General features: G+C 37.0%; 1 non-coding gene across 1 annotated transcript; it reads left to right on the forward strand.

Moving 5' to 3' along the window:
* The first annotated feature begins 14,981 nt into the window (after window positions 1–14,981).
* On the forward strand, window positions 14,982–15,089 carry LOC130959699 (small nucleolar RNA R71). The gene has a single exon (XR_009078768.1). It is a non-coding gene; the product is annotated as a small nucleolar RNA R71 (small nucleolar RNA).
* Window positions 15,090–25,212: the final 10,123 nt, after the last annotated feature.

Raw genomic sequence — 25,212 nt, forward strand, 5'->3', positions numbered from 1 at the left:
GGATACCATTCTGGGCGTTTAACGCCAGATAGGTGGGGGACAGAGATTTTGCTTTCCACTTCAAATTTTTCCAAACTTTCCTGTTTTGATCCATAATTTTCTATATAAACACATTTCAAACTTTCATCATTCACCTTCAAATTTTCAAAATTAAAATCATTCTTCAAATCTCTCTCAAATCCTTTCCAAATCTTCTTCAAAAACTCAAATATCTCTCAAATTCTTTCCATATCTTCTCAAATCTCCTTCAAAATTTTCGAAATCTCTCCCCCTCCCTTATAAATATACGTTCGGCCATCCCCCCTTCCCCACCATTCGAATTTGCTCTCCTCCCCTCTCTCCTCTTTCTTTTCTTTTGCTTGAGGACAAGCAACCTTCTAAGTTTGGTGTATTTTTCCGCGATCACTAAGCTAAGGCTCATCAAGATCATGCTGCCAAAGGAAAACAAACCAATTCTAGAGGTAAGAAAGAGAATGCTCCAAAGGATCTTTGGAGTCAAGAGAGGTTCTTAACCAAAGAACATGCAGACCATTACCACAAAATAATGGGTCTAAGGTCAGTGATCCTGGAAGTTAAATTTGATTTGAAAGAAGATGAATATCCGGAGATCCAAGAGCAAATTCGAAACAGAGGATGGGAAGTCCTAACCAACCCTGAGACAAGGGTTGGAAGAAACATGGTTCAGGAATTCTACTCAAATCTGTGACTGACAGATAAGCAGAGAATGAATGGAACTGCTTTTCATACCTACAGAACCATGGTCAGAGGGAGAATTATTTACTTCCATCTGGACAAAATAAGTGAGGTCTTCAAATTGCCTCAACTACAAGATGATCCTGAATCCTTTAATAGGAGAATGGTGAGAGTAGATAAGGGGTTGGATCAAGTTCTAGAGGACATATGCCTCCCTGGAACCAAGTGGATGACCAATTCAAAAGGTGTCCCAAACCAACTCAAGAGAGGAGATCTCAAACCAGTTGCAAGAGGCTGGTTGGACTTTATAGGGCGTTCTATCTTGCCCACTAGTAACCGTTCTGAGGTTACTATCAAGAGAGCAGTGATGATTCATTGCATTATGCTAGGAAAAGAAGTGGAGATTCATCATCTGATTGCTTGTGAGATTTACACAATTGCAAACAAGAACTCCACTGAAGCCAAACTGGCTTACCCAAGCTTAATCTCTTTGCTATGTAAAGATACTGGGGTGAGGATGGGAGTAGATGAATTCATCCCAATTGAGCACCTAATCACCAAGAAGTCAATGGAAAGACAAATGCAAGATAACTCTATCAGAATGAGGGCGCAGGAGTTCCTCCATGAACTTCCTGAAATTGACTACTGGACTCGCCTAGAAGCATCTGTTGCCAAGCTGTAAGAAGCTTTGGAACAAATTAAGGAAGAACAGCAGAATCAAAACTGCATGCTCTGCAAATTGCTGAAGAAACAAGAGAAGCAGGGGCGTGAGCTACAGGAGCTAAAGCACCAGAAGCTCTCCCTTGAAGGGTCAAATACCCCACAAGTTGAGGGAGCATCCACTTCTCAAGATCAAGGTTGTTGAGTCCTAACTCTGTGATAATCTCTATCATTAGGAGTCTATTTTAGAGTCATTTAAAATTTTGTTTTCTATTACTATTAGTCTTATCTTATATCTATTTTTGAGTCTTGTTCTTAATTCATGATTAATAAAATTTAAGGTTCATGTCTTAAAGCTATAAATGTCCTATGAATCCATCACCTCTCTTAAATGAAAAATGCTTTAATCACAAAAGAACAAGAAGTACAGGATTTCGAATTCATCTCTGAAACTAGTTGAATTAGTTTGATGTGGTGACAATAATTTTTGTCTTCTGAATGAATGCTTGAACAGTGCATATGTCTTTTGAATTTGTTGATTAAAGAATGTTAAACTTGTTGGCTCTTGAAAGAATGATGGAAAAGGAGAAATGTTATTGAGGATCTGAAAAATCATCAAATTGATTTTTGAAGCAAGAAAAAAGCAGTCAAAAAAAAATTTTTAAAGTGATCCAAGGCAAAAGAGTGTGCTTAAGAACCCTGGACACTTCTAATTGGGGACTCTAGCAAAGCTGAGTCACAATCTGATAAGGTTCACCCAGTCATGTGTCTGTGGCATGTATGTATCCGGTGGTAATACTGGAAGACAGAGTGCTTTGGGCCACAGCCAAGACTCATAAAGTAGCTTTGTTCAAGAATCATCATACTTAACTAGGAGAATCGATAACACTATCTGAGTTCTGAGTTCCTATAGATGCCAATCATTCTAAACTTCAAAGGATAAAGTGAGATGCCAAAACTGTTCAGAAGCAAAAAGCTACTAGTCCCGCTCATCTAATTGGAGCTAAGTTTCTTTGATATTTTGGAGTCTATAGTATATTCTCTTCTTTTTATTCTATTTTGATTTTTAGTTGCTTGGGGACAAGCAACAATTTAAGTTTGGTGTTGTGATGAGCGGATAATTTATACGCTTTTTGGCATTGTTTTTAGTATGTTTTTAGTATATTTTAGTTAGTTTTTATTACATTTTTATTAGTTTTTAGTTAAAATTCACTTTTCTGGGCTTTACTATGAGTTTGTGTGTTTTTCTGTGATTTCAGGTATTTTCTGGCTGAAATTGAGGGACCTGAGCAAAAATCTGATTCAGAGGCTAAAAAGGACTGTAGATGCTGTTGGATTCTGACCTCCCTGCACTCGAAGTAGATTTTCTAGCGCTACAGAAGCCCAATTGGCGCGCTCTCAATTGCGTTAGAAAGTAGACATCCTGGGCTTTCCAGCAATGTATAACAGTTTATACTTTGCCCGAGATTTAATGGCCCAAATCGGCGTTGCAACTCAGCTTCAGAATTCCCGGCGTTTAACGCCGGAACTGACACAAAAATTGGAGTTAAATGCCCAAACTGGCATAAAAGCTGGCGTTTAACTCCAGAAAAAGTCTCTACACATGAAAGCTTCAATGCACAGCCCAAGCACACACCAAGTGGACCCCGGAAGTGGATTTTTACATCATTTACTCATTTCTGTATACCCTAGGTTACTAGTTCACTATTAATAGGACCTTTTGATATTGTATCTCTACCTTATGACACTTTACATGTTTCTTATTGTATCTTCTACGGCATGAGTCTCTAAACCCCATGGTTGGGGTTGAGGAGCTCTGCTGTGTCTTGATGGATTAATGCAATTACTACTGTTTTTCATTAAATCATGCTTGCTTCTATTCTAAGATATCATTTGCTCCTAACCTGATGAATGTGATGATCCGTGACACTCATCATCATTCTCACCTATGAATGTGTGCCTGACAGCCACCTCCGTTCTACCTTAGATTGAGTAGATATCTCTTGGATTCCTTAATCAAAATCTTCGTGGTATAAGCTAGAATTGATGGCGGCATTCAAGAGAATCCAGAAGGTCTAAACCTTGTCTGTGGTATTCTGAGTAGGATTCAAGGATTGAATGACTGTGACGAGCTTCAAACTCCTGAAGGCTGGACGTTAGTGACAGACGCAAAAGAATCACTGGATTCTATTCCGACCTAATTGAGAACCGACAGATGAATAGCCGTGCTGTGATAGAGCGCGTTGAACATTTTCACTGAGAGGATGGGGGGTAGCCATTGACAACGGTGAAACCCTACATACAGCTTGCCATGGAAGGAGCCTTGCGTGCTTGAAGAAGAAGACAGTAGGAAAGCAGAGATTCAGAAGATAGAGCATCTCCAAAACCTCAGCCTGTTCTCCATTACTGCAAAACAAGTATTTATTTCATGTTCTTTTACTCATCACAATTAAACCTGAGAATTATTGATATCCTGACTAAGAGTTACAAGATAACCATAGCTTGCTTCAAGCCGACAATCTCCGTGGGATCGACCCTTACTCACGTAAGGTATTACTTGGATGACCAGTGCACTTGCTGGTTAGTTGTGCGGAATTGCAAAAGTGTGATTGCAATTTCGTGCATCAGCTATGCATGAGCGTCCTGCCAGCGTTGCCTCCAACCTCTATCTGCTCCACCACTACCCGTCGTAAGGTCTTCTTCTTCTCCCTTTCTTTATTTATTAGGTATTTCGTTTATTTTTTCCTTTTTTTTGGCTAGGTTTTCATGTTTTTACAAGAGGAGAAATGCCTCCTTACCCATTCCAAACGACGCTTCTGTTCTAGATCTGCTCGCTATTCATGTGCCACTTGGTCGAGATTATGCCTTTATTTAACTTGGTTCAGATTTTTTTCTCTATTATTTAGTTCCAAATCCATCCATTTTTCTTTTTTATTTGGTTTCAGTTTACTCCTTTGTTTTGTTTTTGTTCTTGCCAAGAACACAAGACAAAACACAGTAAAGAAAAATCCAATCCGCCAACGACGCATTGATGCCACTGTGTCGCCCTACACTTCCAGTTTGTGGGTCTTTCTTGCTCACCATCATTGCTCTATTCCATCCTCTCCTTATCTGGTTTGTTCTTCGGTCCTTAAGTCTCTAATTTTTTTCTTTTTAATTTGGATGCCTATTTCAGTCTTTTGATAATTTGTGATGATTATCACTTAACAGTTTAGTTATTGATTTTTACCTAAAAATTCATGTAATCTAATCCCTAATTATAAATTAGTTGGACTATTGGTGAAGGATAGAGAGCTCCCACAGTCACAAGAATATGTGATTTATTATTTGCTTTTTATGCTTCATTTTGGTATTTTTTATATAATATGCTTGAAGGTGCTAAAGTATAAGCTAGTTTAATTAGAGTAAAGATATATAATCATGTACTTCCTCCATTCCAAAATGCTAGACTTTCAAGGTTATATGAAGGGATAAGAAAATCATCAAGAATTCCAGACTTTCTTCAAGAATTGATTTAAGTAACTAAAAATGGTATAAAAATGATATTTTGTATTGAAGTTCTAGAGTGATAGTCAATTCAGAATATCTTAAGTTTAACATTATAGAATAGAGTTAGTATTTAACTATTTATTAGCCTCATATAAAGTTAGTTAGACTAGATTAGACCAGCACTTTGGTAATTAGTCTGTTAGTAGTTAGGAACAAACCATTATCTAATTATTTAAGTTTTGATAATCCACACTCATGTTCAGTAACACCATCTTTTCTGAATGCATTCTTCGCACCTGCATCTTCATTTCTTAGATGCTGATAAGCGAATCTTTTATACGCTTTTTGGCATCATTTTCATATTGTTTTAGTTATGTTTTGCTTAAGTTTTATGATTTTTTCATAGGTTTTAGTGAAAATTTCACATTTTTTGATTCTACTTTGAGTTGTTGTGTTTTATGATGATTTTAGAAAAATTCTGGCTGAAATTAAAGAGCTTTGGCAAAGTCTGATTCAGAGGCAAGGAAAGCGTAGCAGATGCTGTCAAAATCTGATCTCTGTGCACTCGAAGGAGCATTTCTGGTGCTACAGAAGTCCAAATAGCGCGCTCTCAATGGCATTGAAAAGATAACATCCAGGGCTTTCCAGAAATAAATAATAGTTCATACTTATCTCTGGAAATGAAGGTCCAAAACTGGCGCTCAACGCCAGCTACCAACCCCATTCTTGGCGTTGGACGCCTAAAAGGGAATAGCTGGCGTCCAACACCCAAAAAGGGAAGCAAAGTGGGCGTCCAAAGCCCCAAAGGGAGTACCAACTCGTGGAGTCACCCCAAGCTCAGCCCAAACACTCACCAAGTGGGCCCAAGAAGTGGATTTTCGCACTATCAACCTAGTTTATCTTATTTCTGTAATCCTTAGTCATTAGATTAGTATTTAAGGAGGAGATCACCATGTTTAGGATCTCCTTCCTCCCCCGTTTGAACATTACACTATTTCTATAAAAAGAATGAGCAACTAAACCTCCTAAGTTAGGGTTAGGAGCTCTACTGATTCTCATGGATTAATTATGTTACTGTTCTATTTCAATACGCATTTGATTCCATTCTTTTGTGCATTTTTGTTCTTTATATCATGAATTGAGGATGACCCGTACAATCATCCTTGTTCTACATGGGTTTCGTGTGAGTCTTGATCGGATAGCATTGAACCACAAGCTAGAGAATGCACTGCAGATTCCAAGAGTGTGCTTGGGCAACTTTAGATATGTGACATATAATCCCGTTGACCATGGATTACTGAGGTTTCTGTGGCGTTAAGGCTAGAGTATGAGGAGCAGCGTTCCCTGATCCGAAAGATCTGACCTTGACTATGGAATTTTGAGTAAGATCGCGAAGGGGAGTGCATTGCTTAGGTCTTCACCTTCGACTATAGCGGGAAGCCATAAGTTAACTTGATGAGGATGCTACATGTGTTGCTCGGATATGGTGGACTGCCATGGTTTAGAAGAAACTAACTTGATAAGGATGCTACGTGAGTTAGTCAATTACGTCTGCCATTGAATGAGTCATTCGTTGTTGAAGTAAACAGTAAGAAAAGTTAATCCAGAAAGAATACGCATTTCTGAAGCCTTAACTAATTATCCATCATTGCTTTTGCACTAATCTGGTATTTCAATCTTTATTATTTCGTTTATGCTTCTTAACAAACAACCATCTTTTCTAATCGCCTGACTAAGATTTACAAGGTAGCCATTACTTTCTCAATCTGACAATCTCCATGGGATTCGACCCTCACCCACCTGAGGTATTACTTGGATGACCCGGTGTACTTGCCGATTCAGTTGTGCAGAGTTCAATTTCGCGCACCAAGTTTTTGGTGCCATTGCCAGGTATTATTCTGAGATTGACAAACTACTGGACTATCTTGTTGCTTAGATTAGGTACTTTTTAAGGTTTATTTTCTCTTTTGTCCATGTCTTTTGTTTTCTTTTCGAAAATTTTTCAAAACCTTTTCTTTTTTCTGGTAACCTTTTTCTTTGTTTGAGTCTTGTGTCAGTTTTTAAGTTTGGTGTCCCTTCTTGTGTTCATCTTTTCTTTAAAATTTTTGAATTTGTTCTTGAGTGTTCTTCTTGGTATTCGAATTGTTCTTGTTGATTTCTTTGTTTGATTTTAAAAATTTTTAAGTTTGGTGTCTTATTGTGTTTTTCTTTCAAATTTTTGAAAATTAATGTCATTTGATCTTAAATTTTTAAGTTTGGTGTCTCTTAGTTGTTTTTCTCTCTCCTTGAAATTCGAAAATCAAAAAAATATTTCTTTTATCTTTATTTAAAATTTTTGAAATCTTAGCTATCTTTTCTTATCTTGATTTAAAAATTTTAAGTTTGGTATTTTCTTGTTAGTAAAGTTTAAAATTTTTGAATTTCAAATCTTATCTTTTCATATTTTTTTCAAATCTTTTTCTTATCTTTTTATCTTTCTTTAAATTTTTTTAAAAAAATCCTATCATATCTTACTTTAATTTCAAATTTTAAAATTCAATTTCAAAATTCAAAATTTAAAGTTCAAATTTCAAATTTCAAAATCAAATCTTTTTCAAAAATCAAATTTCAAATCTTATCTTCACAAATCTTTTTCAAATCTTTATAAGATATTCTTGCTTTAAGTCCTTACTATCTTATCTTCTTTTTAATTTTAAAACTTTTAAGTCTTCATTTTCTTTTAAAATTAACTTTTAAAATCAAATCTTTTAAATTATTTTCAATTCTTGTTAGTTGGTTAGTTACTTGTTTTATCCTATTTTCATTTTGAAAGTTTGGTATCTCTCTAACTACTTTTTCTCTCACCTATTTTCAAAAACTAAAATTAATTTTCAAATCCGCTTAGTTAATCAGTTATCTTAGCTTCGAATTTCCTTCCTTCTTTTGAAATTATTTAAATAAATAAAATAAAAACAAAAATATTTTAATTCTAGTTTCCTTTTTTACTTCTAAATTTTTGAATTCCATCTATCTATCTCTCTCTCTCTCTCTCTCTCTCTACCTCTATTCTTCTTGTCTTCTTAAGACATCTCACTAGAAGTGTTCTATACCCTGATATAGAGACACCTACTTTCCCATTCCTTTGTTTCACGCTTGAATGTGCGGGAACAAGAAGAGTTAAGCATGGACTCAAATGGGAATGAACAGTTCAAAAGAACTTTGGGATTCTATACATCCCCCACTCCTGACTTCTATAGAAGAAGTATCAATATAACCCCATCAGAACAAGTAATTTTGAGCTAAACCTTCAGTTAATCAGTCTGGTGCAGCAAAACTGCCAGTACTCTGGACCATCACAGGAAAAACCTACTGAATTTCTAGTAAATTTCTTACAGATTGCTGACATAGTGCACACTGAAGGAGTGAATCAGGATGTCTACAGATTGCTGCTCTTTCCCTTTGCTATGAGAGGCCAAGCAAAGAGGTGGTTGAACAACCAGCTCAAATCTAGTCTGAAAACTTGGAAGCAGCTAGTAGACAAGTTTTTAAATCAATACTTCCCTCTTAGGAAGTTAACCCAGTTAAGGTTGTTCATCCAAGGCTTCAGACAAGAGAATAATGAATCTCTTCATGATGCTTGGGGGTAGGTGCAGAATGATGTTACAGAAATGCCCACTGAAATGTTTTCAAAATGGGTGCAATTGGACATCTTCTACTACGGACTCACAGACATGGCTAGGATGTCTCTAGACCAATCTGCTGGTGCCTCTATACACATGAGGAAAATAATTGAAGAGGCTTATGAACTCATTGAGACAGTTTCCACCAACTAGCATCTGTACTCAGTTGGTGAGACTTCTATGAAAGGAGAGGTAAAAGCAATATCTACTGAATCTACCCCTCCAGAACAAAATGTCCCATTGACTCAGCAACTACACGACCTTGCTCAGCAGTTGTTGGAATTGAAAGAGGCTTTGCAAGAAGCTCAAGCCTCCAACAAGAATATAGAAAAAACAACTGAGTCAAACTAGGTAACAATTATCTAAATAGATAAGAGAAGAATGTTAGGAGCTCTACTGATTCTCATGGATTAATTATATTACTGTTCTATTTCAATACGCATTTGATTCCATTCTCTTAAGCATTTTCGTTCTTTATATCATGAATTGAGGATGACCCATTGATGAGCGGATAATTTATACACTTTTTGCATTATTTTTGTATAGTTTTTAGTATGATTTAGTTAGTTTTTAGTATATTTTTTATTAGTTTTTTAGCAAAATTTACATTTCTGGACTTTACTATGAGTTTGTGTATTTTTCTGTAATTTCAGGTATTTTCTGGCTGAAATTGAGGGACCTGAGCAAAAATCTGATTCAGAGGCTGACAAAGGACTGCTGATGTTGTTTGATTCTGACCTCCCTACACTCGAAATAGATTTTTTGGAGCTACAGAAGTCCAAATGGTGCGCTCTCAACTGCGTTGGAAAGTAGACATCCAGGGCTTTCCATCAATATATAATAGTTTATACTTTTTCCGAGTTTAGATGATGCAAACTGGCGTTTAACGCTAGCTTTCTGCCCTATTCTGGCGTTAAACGCCAGAAACAAGTTGCAAAGCAGAGTTAAACGCCAGAAACAAGTTACAATCTGGCGTTCAACTCCAAGGAAGACCTCTACACGTGAAAGCTTCAATGCTCAGTCCAAGCACACACCAAGTGGGCCCGGAAGTAGATTTCTACATCATTTACTCATTTCTGTACACCTAGTAACTAGTCTAGTATAAATAGGACTTTTTACTATTGTATTCTCATCTTGGTATCTGGTGCACGAAATTGTGATCAATACTTTTCAAAACATAAACAATCCCTAGTAATGGCTCCAAAGACTTGGTGCTCAATACCATGGCATAAACACAACTTCGCACAACTAACCAGCAAGTGCACTGGGTCGTCCAAGTAATAAACCTTACGCGAGTAAGGGTCGATCCCACGGAGATTGGTGGTATGAAGCAAGCTATGGTCATCTTGTAAATCTCAGTCAGGCAGACTCAAATGGGTATAGATGATGAATAAAGTAATAAGATAAAGATAGAGATACTTATGTATATCATTGGTGAGAGCTTCAGACAAGCGTATGAAGATGCCTTCCCTTCCGTCTCTCTGCTTTCCTAATGTCTTCATCCAATCCTTCTTACTCCTTTCCATGGCAAGCTCGTGTAGGGTTTCACCATTGTCAATGGCTACCTCCCATCCTCGCAGTGAAAGCTAATGCTCACGCACTCTGTCACAGTACGGCCAATCACCGGTTGGTTCCCGCTTCCTACTGGAATAGAATCCCTCTTTTGCGTCTGTCACTAACGCCCAGCAGGTTACAAGTTTGAAGCACGTCACAGTCATTCAATCATTGAATCCTACTCAGAATACCACAGACAAGGTTTAGACCTTCCGGATTCTCTTGAATGCCGCCATCAGTTCTTGCCTATACCACGAAGATTCCGGTTAAAGAATCCAAGAGATATTCACTAAGCCTTATATGCTTGTAGAACAAGAATGGTTGTCAGTCACCTTGTTCATAAGTGAGAATGATGATGAGTGTCAATCATCACCTTCATCAAGTTGAAGAACAAGTGATATCTTGGACAAAGAACAAGTGGAATTGAATAGAAGAACAATAGTAATTGCATTAATACTCGAGGTACAGCAGAGCTCCACACCTTAATCTATGGTGTGTAGAAACTCCACCGTTGAAAATACATAAGAACAAGGTCTAGGCATGGCCGTGAGGCCAGCCTCCCAATGATCTAAGAACTAGATGTCCGAAGATGAAAATACAATAGTAAAAGGTCCTATTTATAGAAAACTAGTAGCCTAAGGTGTACAAAGATGAGTAAATGACATAAAAATCCACTTCCGAGCCCACTTGGTGTGTGCTTGGGCTGAGCAATGAAGCATTTTCGTGTAGAGACTCTTCTTGGAGTTAAACGCCAGCTTTTATTCCAGTTTGGGCGTTTAACTCCCATTTTGGTGCCAGTTCCGGCGTTTAACGCTGGAATTTCTGAGGGTGACTTTGAACGCCGGTTTGGGCCATCAAATCTTGGGCAAAGTATGGACTATCATATATTGCTGGAAAGCCCAGGATGTCTAATTTCCAACGCCGTTGAGAGCGCGCCAATTGGGCTTTTGTAGCTCCAGAAAATCCACTTCGAGTGCAGGGAGGTCAGAATCCAACAGCATCTGCAGTCCTTTTGAGTCTCTGGATCAGATTTTTGCTCAGATCCCTCAATTTCAGCCAGAAAATACCTGAAATCACAGAAAAACACACAAACTCATAGTAAAGTCCAGAAAAGTGAATTTTAATTAAAAACTAATAAAAATATAATAAAAACTAAACTAAAGCTACTAAAAACATACTAAAAACAATGCCAAAAAGCGTATAAATTATCCGCTCATCACAACACCAAACTTAAATTGTTGCTTGTCCCCAAGCAACTGAAAATCAAATAAGATAAAAAGAAGAGAATATACTATAGACTCCAAATTATCAATGAAACTTAGCTCCAAATTAGATGAGCGGGACTAGTAGCTTTTTGCCTCCGAACAGTTTTGGCATCTCACTTTATCCTCTGAAATTCAGAATGATTGGCTTCTTTAGGAACTCAGAATCCAGATAGTGTTATTGATTCTCCTAGTTAAGTATGATGATTCTTGAACACAGCTACTTATTGAGTCTTGGCCGTGGCCCAAAGCACTCTGTCTTCCAGTATTACCACCGGATACATACATGCCACAGACACATAATTGGGTGAACCTTTTCAGATTGTGACCCAGCTTTGCTAGAGTCCCCAATTAGAGGTGTCCAGGGTTCTTAAGCACACTCTTTTTGCCTTGGATCACAGCTTTATTTCTTTCTTTTTCTTCTTTTTCTCTTTCTTCTCTTTTTTTTTCCCGTTTTCTCTCTTTTTTTTTGTATTCACTGCTTTTTCTTGCTTCAAGAATCATTTTTATGATTTTTCAGATCCTCATTAACATGTCTCCTTTTTCATCATTCTTTCAAGAGCCAACAATTTTAACATTCATGAACCACAAATTCAAAAGACATATGCACTGTTTAAGCATACATTCAGAAAACAAAAGTATTGCCACCACATCAAACTAAATAAGCTAGTTTTAAAGATGAATTTGAAATCCTGTACTTCTTGTTCTTTTGTGATAAAAACAGTTTTCATTTAAGAAAGGTGATGGATTCATATTCATAGCTTTAAGGCATAGACACTAAGACACTAATGATCATAAGACACAAACATGGATAAACATAAGCATGAAAATTTCGAAAAACAAGAAAATAAAGAATAAGGAGATTAAAGAACGGGTCCACCTCAGTGATGGCGGCTTGTTCTTCCTTTTGAAGGTCTTATGGAGTGCTTGAGCTTCTTAATGTCTCTTCCTTGTCTTTGTTGCTCATCTCTCATGATTCTTTGATCTTCTCTAATTTCATGGAGGAGGATGGCATGTTCTTGGTGCTCCACCCTTAGTTGTCCCATGTTGGAACTCAACTCTCCTAGGGAGGTGTTTAGTTGCTCCCAATAGTCTTGTGGAGGAAAGTGCATCCCTTGAGGTGTCTCAGGGATCTCATGATGAGAGGGGTCTCTTGTTTGCTCCATTTTTTTCTTAGTGATGGGCTTGAGGTCATGCCTTCTCAGTTGAACCGGCTTTGGATGCCATAAATGGTTATGGAAAAACAGAAAGCAATGCTTTCACCACACCAAACTTAAAGGGTTTGCTCGTCCTCGAGCAAAAGAAGAAAGAAGAGAGTAGAAGAAGAAGAAATGGAGGAGAGGGAGATGGCTTTGTGGTTTGAATTTGGATGGTGAGGTAAGTGGGGTTTTATGGAGGTAAGTGGTGAAGAGAAAGATGGGATTTGATAGGTGAAGGAGTTTTGGGGAAGAGGTAATGAGGTGATTAGTGAATGGGGGAAGAAGAGAGAGAGTGGTGGTGGGGTTGGTGGGGATCCTGTGGGGTCCACAGATCCTTAGGTGTCAAGGAAAAGTCATCCCTGCACCAAATGTTGCTCAAAATCACGTTTTGAGCCATTTCTGGCGTTAAACGCCGGGCTGGTGCCCATTCCTGGCGTTTAACGCCAGGTTCTTGCCCTTTTCTGGCGTTTAACGCCAGTCTGGTGCCCCTTTCTGGCGTTAAACGCCCAGAATGGTGCCAGACTGGGCGTTAAACGCCCAACTGCTAGGCTTACTGGCGTTTGAACGCCAGCAACATCTTCCTCCAGGGTGTGCTGTTTTTCTTCCTGTTTTTCATTCTGTTTTTGCTTTTTCAATTGATTTTGTGACTTCTTATGATCATCAACCTACAAAAAATATAAAATAACAAAGGAAAATAGATAAAATATAACATTGGGTTGCCTCCCAACAAGCGCTTCTTTAATGTCAGTAGCTTGACAGAGGGCTCTCATGGAGCCTCACAGATACTCAGAGCAATGTTGGAACCTCCCAACACCAAACTTAGAGTTTGAATGTGGGGGTTCAACACCAAACTTAGAGTTTGGTTGTGGCCTCCCAACACCAAACTTAGAGTTTGACTGTGGGGGCTCTTCTTGACTCTGATTTGAGAGAAGCTCTTCATGCTTCATCTCTATGGTGACAGAGGGATATCCTTGAGCCTTAAACACAAAGGATTCTCCATTCACTTGAATGATCAGTTCACCTCCATCAACATCAATCACAGCCTTTGCTGTGGCTAGGAAGGGTCTGCCAAGGATGATGGTTTCATCCATGCACTTCCCAATCTCTAGGACTATGAAATCAGTAGGGATGTAATGGTCTTCAATCTTAACCAAAACATTCTCTACAAGTCCATAAGCTTGTTTTCTTGAGTTGTCTGCCATCTCTAGTGAGATTTTTGCAGCTTGTACCTCAAAGATCCTTAGCTTCTCCATTACTGAGAGAGGCATGAGGTTTACACTTGACCCTAAGTCACACAGAGCCTTCTTGAAGGTCATGGTGCCTATGGTACAAGGTATGGAAAACTTCCCAGGGTCTTGTCTCTTTTGAGGTAGTTTCTGCCTAGACAAGTCATCCAGTTCTTTGGTGAGCAAAGGAGGTTCATCCTCCCAAGTCTCATTTCCAAATAACTTGTCATTTAGCTTCATGATTGCTCCAAGGTACTTAGCAACTTGCTCTTCAGTGGCATACTCATCCTCTTCAGAGGAAGAATACTCATCAGAGCTCATGAAAGGCAGAAGTAGGTCCAATGGAATCTCTATGGTCTCATTTTGAGCCTCAGATTCCCATGGTTCCTCATTGGGGAACTCATTGGAGGCTAGTGCACGCCCATTGAGGTCTTCCTCAGTGGCGTTCACTTCCTCCCCTTCTTCTCCAAATTCGGCCATATTGATGGCTTTGCACTCTCCTTTTGGATTTTCTTCTGTGTTGCTTGGAAGAGTACTTGGAGGGAGTTCAGTAACCTTCTTGCTCAGCTGTCCCACTTGTCCTTCCAAATTCCTAATGGAAGACCTTGTTTCAGTCATGAAACTTTGAGTGGTTTTGATTAGATCAGAGACCATGGTTGCTAAGTCAGAGGGGTTCTTCTTAGAATTCTCTGTCTGTTGCTGAGAAGATGATGGAAAAGGCTTGCCATTGCTAAGCCTGTTTCTTCCACCATTATTGTTGTTGAAACCTTGTTGAGGTTTCTCTTGATTCTTCCATGAGAAATTGGGGTGATTTCTCCATGAAGAATTACAGGAGTTTCCATAGGGTTCTCCTAGGTAATTCACCTCTTCCATTGAAGGGTTCTCAGGATCATAGGCTTCTTCCTTAGATGGAGCATCCTTAGTACTGCTTGGTGCATTTTGCATTCCAGACAGACTTTGAGAAATCAAATTGACTTGTTGAGTCAATATCTTATTCTGAGCCAAAATGGCATTCAGAGTGTCAATCTCAAGAACTCCTTTCTTCTGACTAGTCCCATTGTTCACAGGATTCCTTTCAGAAGTGTACATGAATTGGTTATTTGCAACCATTTCAATTAATTCTTGAGCCTTTGTAGGCGTCTTCTTCAGATGAAGAGATCCTCCAGCAGAGCTATCCAAAGATATCTTGGATAGTTCAGAGAGACCATCATAGAAAATACCTATGATGCTCCATTCAGAAAGCATGTCTGAGGGACATTTTCTGATCAATTGTTTGTATCTTTCCCAAGCTTCATAGAGGGATTCACCATCCTTCTGTCTGAAGGTTTGGACTTCCACTCTAAGCTTACTCAGTTTTTGAGGTGGAAAGAACTTTGCCAAGAAGGCATTGACTAGCTTTTCCCAAGAGTCCAGGCTTTCTTTAGGTTGAGAGTCCAACCATGTCCTAGCTCTGTCTCTTACAGCAAAAGGGAATAGCATAAGTCTATAGACCTCAGGGTCTACCCCCTTAGTCTTGACAGTGTCACAGATTTGCAAGAATTCAGCTAAGAACTGATGAGGATCTTCCAATGGAAGTCCATGGAACTTGCAATTCTGTTGCATTAGAGAAACTAATTGAGGCTTAAGCTCAAAGTTGTTTGCTCCAATGGCAGGGATAGAGATGCTTCTCCCATAGAAGTCGGGAGTAGGTGCAGTAAAGTCACCCAGCACCTTCCTTGCATTGTTGGCATTGTTGTTGTTTTCGGCTGCCATGGGTTCTTCTTCTTTGAAGAATTCGGTCAGGTCCTCAACAGAGAGTTGTGCCTTAGCTTCTCTTAGCTTCCGCTTCAAGGTCCTTTTAGGTTCAGGGTCAGCTTCAACAAGAATGCCTTTGTCTTTGTTCCTGCTCATATGAAAGAGAAGAAAACAAGAAAATATGGAATCCTCTATGTCACAGTATAGAGATTCCTTGAGGTGTCAGAGGAAGAAAAATGGAAGACAGAGGTAGAAAATTCGAACTTATCAAAGAAGATGGAGTTCGAATTTTGCATTAAGGAATAGTGTTAGTCCATAAATAGAAGGATGTGAGAAGAAGGGAAGTAATTTTCGAAAATTTAAGTAAAAGATTTTGAAAACATTTTGAAAAACACTTAATTGATTTTCGAAAATAAGAGTGGAAAAGAAATCAAGTGATTTTTGAAAAAGATTTTGAAATCAGAAATTAAAAAGATTTGATTGAAAACTTATTTTGAAAAAGATGTGATTAAAAAGATATGATTTGAAAACAATTTTAAAAGATATGATTTGAAAACAATTTGAAAAGATATGATTTTAAAAATTAATGACTTGCCTAACAAGAAAAGATATGATTCAAACATAAAACCTTCCTCAACAGAAAAGGCAAAAAATGTTCAATCAAATCATTAATTGTTAGTAAGTATCTTTGAAAAAGGAAAGAAATTGATTTTGAAAACATTTGATTGAAAAGATATGATTTGAAAAAGATTTGATTTTGAAAAACTTTGAAAATTTGAGAAAAAATTGATTTTGAAAACAAAATCTTCCCCCTTTGCCATCCTGGCGTTTAACGCCCAAACTACTACCCTTTTGGGCGTTAAACGCCCAACCAGGCACCCTGGCTGGCGTTTAAACGCCAGTCTGTCTTCTTCACTGGGCATTTTTGAATGCCCAGCTTTTTCTGTATAATTCCTCTGCAGTATGTTCTGAATCTTCAATTCTCTGTATTATTGACTTGAAAAGACACAAATTAAAAATATTTTTGGATTTTTAATAATGAGGAATAATCAAAATGCAACTAAAATCAAATAACAATGCATGCAAGACACCAAACTTAGCAGTTTGTATACTATTGACACTAACAAAATGAAAATGCACATGAGAAACAACAAAACACTCAAGTCAATAGAATTCAAAGATCAAAACAAGGAAATCATCAAGAACAACTTGAAGATTAATGAAGACACATGCATGAATGCAATAAGAACAGAAACATGCAATTGACACCCAACTTAAAATGAGACTCTATACTCAAACAAGAAATATTTTTGGTTTTTATGATTTTGTAATTTTTTTGTTTTTTTGAAAATTAGGTGAAAAGGAAAATAAAGGTATCAAAATTCTAAATGAGAATTCCAGGAATCATGCAATGTTAGTCTAAAGCTTTAGTCTAAAGGAATTAGACATGGCCGGCTAAGCTTCAGCAGGACATTGCATTCAAGAGCTAAATTGATGATGATCAATCAGCTTTGGTGATGATAAGAACATCACCTTGAAACACTAGAATTCATTCTTAAGAACTCTGAAAAAAAAAATACCTAATCTAAGCAACAAGATGAACCGTCAGTTGTCCATACACAAGAATAATCCCCGGCAACGGCGCCAAAAACTTGGTGCACGAAATTGTGATCAATACTTTTCAAAACATAAACAATCCCTAGTAATGGCTCCAAAGACTTGGTGCTCAATACCATGGCATAAACACAACTTCGCACAACTAACCAGCAAGTGCACTGGGTCGTCCAAGTAATAAACCTTACGCGAGTAAGGGTCGATCCCACGGAGATTGGTGGTATGAAGCAAGCTATGGTCATCTTGTAAATCTCAGTCAGGCAGACTCAAATGGGTATAGATGATGAATAAAGTAATAAGATAAAGATAGAGATACTTATGTATATCATTGGTGAGAGCTTCAGACAAGCGTATGAAGATGCCTTCCCTTCCGTCTCTCTGCTTTCCTAATGTCTTCATCCAATCCTTCTTACTCCTTTCCATGGCAAGCTCGTGTAGGGTTTCACCGTTGTCAATGGCTACCTCCCATCCTCGCAGTGAAAGCTAATGCTCACGCACTCTGTCACAGTACGGCCAATCACCGGTTGGTTCCCGCTTCCTACTGGAATAGAATCCCTCTTTTGCGTCTGTCACTAACGCCCAGCAGGTTACAAGTTTGAAGCACGTCACAGTCATTCAATCATTGAATCCTACTCAGAATATCACAGACAAGGTTTAGACCTTCCGGATTCTCTTGAATGCCGCCATCAGTTCTTGCCTATACCACGAAGATTCCGGTTAAAGAATCCAAGAGATATTCACTAAGCCTCATATGCTTGTAGAACAAGAATGGTTGTCAGTCACCTTGTTCATAAGTGAGAATGATGATGAGTGTCAATCATCACCTTCATCAAGTTGAAGAACAAGTGATATCTTGGACAAAGAACAAGTGGAATTGAATAGAAGAACAATAGTAATTGCATTAATACTCGAGGTACAGCAGAGCTCCACACCTTAATCTATGGTGTGTAGAAACTCCACCGTTGAAAATACATAAGAACAAGGTCTAGGCATGGCCGTGAGGCCAGCCTCCCAATGATCTAAGAACTAGATGTCCGAAGATGAAAATACAATAGTAAAAGGTCCTATTTATAGAAAACTAGTAGCCTAAGGTGTACAAAGATGAGTAAATGACATAGAAATCCACTTCCGAGCCCACTTGGTGTGTGCTTGGGCTGAGCAATGAAGCATTTTCGTGTAGAGACTCTTCTTGGAGTTAAACGCCAGCTTTTATTCCAGTTTGGGCGTTTAACTCCCATTTTGGTGCCAGTTCCGGCGTTTAACGCTGGAATTTCTGAGGGTGACTTTGAACGCCGGTTTGGGCCATCAAATCTTGGGCAAAGTATAAACTATCATATATTGCTGGAAAGCCCAGGATGTCTACTTTCCAACGCCGTTGAGAGCGCGCCAATTGGGCTTCTGTAGCTCCAGAAAATCCACTTCGAGTGCAGGGAGGTCAGAATCCAACAGCATCTGCAGTCCTTTTGAGTCTCTGGATCAGATTTTTGCTCAGATCCCTCAATTTCAGCCAGAAAATACCTGAAATCACAGAAAAACACACAAACTCATAGTAAAGTCCAGAAAAGTGAATTTTAATTAAAAACTAATAAAAATATAATAAAAACTAAACTAAAACTACTAAAAACATACTAAAAACAATGCCAAAAAGCGTATAAATTATCCGCTCATCAGTATCTATCTTTGATCAGTTTATACAATCTTAGACATTGGGGGCTGGCCTCACGGCCATGCTTGGGCCTTTATCACTTATGTATTTTCAATGGTGGAGTTTCTACACACCATAGATTAAGGGAGTGGAGCTCTGCTGTTCCTCGAGTATTAATGCAATTACTACTATTTTCTATTTAATTTATGCTTATTCTTATTCTAAGATATGCATTCACACTTCAATTTGATGAATGTGATGATCCGTGACACTCATCACCATTCTCACTCATGAACGCGTGCCTGACAAACACTTCCATTCTACCTGGGAAAGCTAGAGTGTGTATCTCTTGGATTCCTGGTCCACGACGCATGGGTGCCTCTCCTGACAATAGAGCCTTCCATTCCGTGAGATCAGAGTCTTTGTGGTATAAGCTAGAATCTATTGGCAGCATTGTTGAGATCCGAAAAGTCTAAACCTTATCTGTGGTATTTCGAGTAGGATTTGGGATGGGATGACTGTGACGAGCTTCAAACTCGCGACTGTAGGGCATGGTAACAGACGTAAAAGGATAGTAAATCCTATTCCTACATGATCGAGAACCAACAGCTGATTAGCCATGCGGGAAACTGTAGAGGACCTTTTTCACTGAGAGGTTGGGAAGTAGCCATTGACAACGGTGACGCCCTACATACAGCTTGCCATAGAAAGGAGTATGAAGGATTGGATGAAGGCAGTAGAAAAGCAGAGATTCAGAAGGAACAATGCATCTCCATACACTTATCTGAAATTTCCACCAATGATTTACATAAGTATCTCTATCTTTATTTTGCGTTTTATTTATCTTTTAATTATCAAAACTCTATAACCATTTGAATTCGCCTGACTGAGATTTACAAGATGACCATAGCTTGCTTCAAGCTGACAATCTCCATGGGATCGACCCTTACTCGCGTAAGGTTTATTACTTGGACGACCCAGTGCACTTGCTGGTTAGTTGTGCGAAGTTGTGAAGAATAGTGATATTACAATTGTGCGTACCAATTTGTTAGTGCCATTGAGATCATAATTTTGTGCACCACCCATACAATCATCGTTGTTCTACATGGGTTTCGTGTGAGTCTTGATCGGATAGCATTGAACCACAAGCTAGAGAATTCACTGCAGATTCCAAGAGCATGCCTGGGCAACTTTAGATATATGACATATAATCTCGTTGACCGTGGGTTGCTGAGGTTTCTGTGGCGTCAAGGCTAGAGTATGAGAAGCAGCGTTCCTTGATCTGGAAGATCTGACCTTGTCTGTGGCGTTTTGAGTAGGATCGCGAAAGGGAGTAGATTGCTTAGGTCTTCACCTTCGACTATAGCGGGAAGCCATGAGTTAGCTTGATGAGGATGCTACATGAGTTGCTCGGATATAGTTAACTACTATGGTTTAGAAGAGACTAACTTGATGAGGATGCTAAATGAGTTAGTCAATTACGGTTTCCATTGAATGAGTCATTCGTTGTTGAAGTAAACAGTAAGAAAAGTTAATCCGAAAAGAATACGCATCTCTGAAGCCTTAACTAATTATTCATAATTACTTTTACACTAATATGGTATTTCAATCTTTATTATTTCGTTTATGCTTCTTAAAAAACAACCATCTTTTCTAATCGTCTGACTAAGATTTACAATGTAGCCATTGCTTGCTCAATCCGACAATCTCCGTGGGATTCGATCCTTACTCACTTGAGGTATTTCTTGGACGACCCGGTGTACTTGCCGGTTTAGTTGTGCGGAGTTCAATTTTGCACACCAGATGCCCTTCTCTTTAATGATATTAGAGCTCCCTGTATAATGGGGATCTACTGTACCACTTTAATCTTGTGCATTCAGGGAAGAGAATCATTGAGCACATTCTTTAACATTCTCCTAAATTTATTCTAATTTCTAAGCAAGATAAATATTTAAAGACATTAATATCTTGAGAGTATTTAAAAAGAAAAACAGTTAAATAATTTTCTTGTTCAAAAATTAAGAGGATGATTAGGATGAGGTTACAGGAGATACATGATTGTTGATTGTTGTTTTAATAAATGAAATACTACCAAACAAAAAGTGGTACCTGTTTTCTAATTTTTATCATGCAGAATTCTACTTACTATATAAGGTATATTTTTTTTAAATAAAAATATAGTGCCAAAAGAATTTTAAATACTGCATTGTAAGCTTATAGAAATTAACATTCACTTGTAAAAAGAAAATTTGTTTTAAGAATGAGCCCAGCATGAGTTTCGTTGGGATAATTGTTTAGCAGTTATAGGGATTGCAAATGTTAGTCATAACAGAATTTTAATCTTAATTGCTTCTTATTTTCAAAATTTAGGGGTATATAAACTCTGACTATCCTCACACTGCACTAAAATATGCTCAATGAAATAGTACATCAAGGATTAAGGCGTAACAAGCTCACATATAATACACTAATTATAACATGTGTCAAGAGTGAAAAGATGGATACTACAATGCAGTGTTTAGGGAAAATGAAGGTAAGCACTTAAAATTCAGGTCCTATGGTAGATAAATATGAAACCTTATAAAGTTTCTCCTTTTTATATTTTTAGGGTTCAGAAAAATTCATTCATGAAGATCTGTTTTCAGACATCATTACGTATTGAACATTGCTCAAGGTTAGATTTCTCATTTATTAATTTGTTTGATTACTTTGCTGTAGTATAGAACCAAAAATTTGTCCCTTCAAAAACTTTATAACGTGTGTAACTCCCAATTAGAGTATTCTTAACTCACCAGTAGTGAACTAAGGGGTAGCTCCAAGGCCACCATTATTAAGACAGCTAGACAGGCCTGTATTTCTTTGGCTCTTATTGTGAAAAAATTTTTAGAATTTCATCTACAGTAGTTTGGTCATGTGTAGGGAAGACTTGTTAGGAGATAGATAAGATGGAGTTGCCTAATAATTAGTTACTTACAGTTAGGATACAATGGAAAACTATGGGGGAAATCATTAAAAAGTTTTAAAGGTAAATGGTTTATCTATAAACATGGTTTACTATTAGGACAATATAGAGTTGCTTGATCCATTTAATATTGTTCTCTCAGCTAGTTAGAAAAGGCTTAGTTGGATTGTACTGTCTAGATTTATTTTAACAAATATCATTATCTACCCATTATATTAATTCAATGGATATTTATGCTCCACATAGTTTACATTGACTCTTTGTTCATACTCCCAATATTTATTTTGAATAAAAATATTTACAACACTATCTTAAATTTATCTATTGGTTTGGGATGGTTCTCCAGCAACAACTTTCTCAGTTTCTCTATGTAAAATACAAGGTTATGGAGAGGCAAAGGATCTTGCTTCAGAATTTCTTACACTGCAATAATTGATGCTTTACTAAAATGTGGCCAACTAATGGTATGTTGTTATTTTACTACAAATTTCTTACTTTTCTTGTTTAATAGAGAATTAGGATAATTTTAGGAAGACTTGAAAACATAAATTGATGGTATTTTGAGTTAGTATTTATGAAGAGTGATGATAAATAGTAACTAAATTTATGTTTCTAAAATTAATGAGATATGTGTTGGCTTGATTTTCTTTTATTGTAACTAAATTTTTTTTTGTAATTGGCAGGTGGCAACTGCTCTTGCAGTATATGTTAACTAGAGCTTTGAAGGAATTAAGGGAAGGGGATGAGATTAGGCTGGTGTAATCTATCTATTGTTTATTTAGTATTTTTTTATATTAATATCTCAAGTTTAATAAATATGATGTAAAAAAAATATATTAAAGAGAAATGGTATAAACCATTTGAGTAGTTAATTACTTCTTTTTAAGCTCTTTTATGAACTTGCAGCAGTTCAAAACTATCACATTTTTATAAAAGAAACCCACATAACTCTGTGGCGATTTTGATTTTTTTAAAAATCCACTACCAAATTAGCGGCGGTTCTGCAACCGCCGCAAAATCAATTATTTGATTTGCGGCAAATTGTGCCAGCGGTTTGTAAAAACCGCCGCAACATCATATCTCCATCCTCTAACCTGCAACGTTTTTGGAACCACCGGTATGTCATTTTGCAGCGGTTTAAAACCACCACAAATTCATAAAAAACCGCCGCAAATCACCAGTTCTCTTGTAGCTATACTAGCACTAGAATGCGCCGCGTTAGCATTCTTGACGCCAAAATACTACATGTTATAGAATAATATAATGATTATTCATTTAATTAATAGTTTTCATATTCTCAGAATATATTTATTTTTAGATAATTCTAAATAGTTTTCATTTATGTATATGTATATATTAATTGTAGATAAATATATTTAAGTCATATATATTAGGTTTAATTATTCTGCAAGTCCTTATAGTTTCACTGAATTTTCAATTTGGTCCCTCTACTTTTTTTCTTTTTAATTGGATCCTTATACATTAAGTTTTTTTTCAATTTAGTCCCTATTAACGTTAAACGTTAAAAAAATGTTAGTGAATTGTGAAATTACTTGTATACCCTTAGGGACCCAATTGGAAAGAAAAAAATATAGCGACCAAATTGAAAATTTTGTAGAACTATAAATATTTAATGAAAGATATTCCTATAATCCCTATTCAACGATTTTACGACATGAAAGATATTCCTATAGTCCCTTTTATTTTGTCATTATCATTCTTTGCTTATTTATATACAAATTATACCAAAAATATCTTCTTTTTTTTTACTTTCAAAATACCTTATCTTAAAAACATACAAAAAAAGGAAGGGATAAAATAAAACAGAAATAATAGTAATAAGTATATGTAAAATTTGGTTTCCATCATTCAAGTATTCATTATGATCACGTATCATTTTACATTTGTGTGGATTTATGGAATATAGTTTATGTCTTTATCATATCATGGTACACCATAGAAAATCACAAGATTATGTAATTTGTGTTATTGAAATTTGAATATAAAAATGAAACCATAGAAAACGTAGTTTTCAGTGGATTACAGATAATTTAGAAATCAGTTTTTGTGTTGCAGCCTCCCACACTCTGAACTAGTATAAGATTAACAATAACATTGATAATGCCGATTTTCAAGCCGAGATAGATTCTGAAAGACCAGACTTGAGTTCATCAGGTGTCCCAACAAGATAGTCCTTTTCACCAAAAACTTCAATCAAAGCATGATAATCTGCTTTCGAAACAAAAGAAGTCAGAGTAAAATTATCTTTGTGAGATCCATTCATCTCTTCGAGGTTCTTCGGGCACTTCCATATACACCTCCATATACCCATCACTAAAAATAAAAAATGCATAACTATATTTAACACATTTCTATTCGCAACTTTTACATGCAACATCTATATAACATCTAATCTCATATACCCAACATTTCAATCAACCATGGATGTATTGAAACCATTATGATAAAAAAACAATAAATAATCTTACCTCAATGAAGTTAACAATGGCATTCAGGTTAGATCCATTAGCATCTTTCAGAGCTGACAGCGCTTCTAAAACCATTGCATTGTACCTGGTGAGAAGATAAACAAAAGCAACCAAGTCTCAGAATAATTTAAAAGTAACAAGATACCTTTTTTATTTTATTGAGGCATACAACAGTTTTAACGACAACTACAATCCTAATCCACATCATTTAATTGCAATAATCCATATAGTATTAGTGATATCAATTTGCATACCCAGGAGGATTCTTGGCATCTTCGTCATTTTGAGAGGAATTAGCCACAGCAATAGAAAGATCAGGTTGATGAATCATAGTGGTGACAGGAGTAGCATCTTCCCCAGAAATAACAATGGCATTACCAGCAGCAATTAGGGTAGTACTAGCAGGGCTGCAGCCTTGATTCTAGGAACCCTAGATTTTTTTTTTGGACCTTTGAGTGTCATTGCTAATGCTCAAATTTTGCCACTTATTCTAAATTACCACAAAAGAACAAAAATTAAAATCCTAAACCTTTGACTCAGTTTTCTCACACTCAAATTTCACCATTTATCTAGAATACAGAATACACGAAGGGGAATTAGACACATTGAAGTGAAATTTAAAACCTAAAGACGCGAAATTGAAAAGGTTACTTAGAATACTTGGGTCTTGGTTGATTTGCCTCCAGGATCAAAGCCTATAGGATGTAAGTGGGTATTTAGAAGAAAGTATAATACTGGTGGTTCATTACAAACCTTTAAAACAAGGTTAGTGGCCAAGGGGTTTAGACAACAAAAAGGTCTAGACTATTTTGATACCTGCGCACCCGTGGCAAAAATGACTTCTATTAGGGCTCTTATAGCATTAGCATCTATACATAACCTTTATATACATCAAATGGATGTTAAAATGGCTTTTCTAAATGGAGATCTTAATGAAGAAATTTATATGGAGCAACCGGAAGGCTATGTGCTACCCGGAAATGAAAAGAAAGTTTGCAAATTAATTAAGTCTTTGTATGGGCTAAA

The sequence above is a fragment of the Arachis stenosperma genome, chromosome 10 (genome assembly GCF_014773155.1).
Source record: "Arachis stenosperma cultivar V10309 chromosome 10, arast.V10309.gnm1.PFL2, whole genome shotgun sequence".
Taxonomy (NCBI): Eukaryota; Viridiplantae; Streptophyta; class Magnoliopsida; order Fabales; family Fabaceae; genus Arachis; species Arachis stenosperma.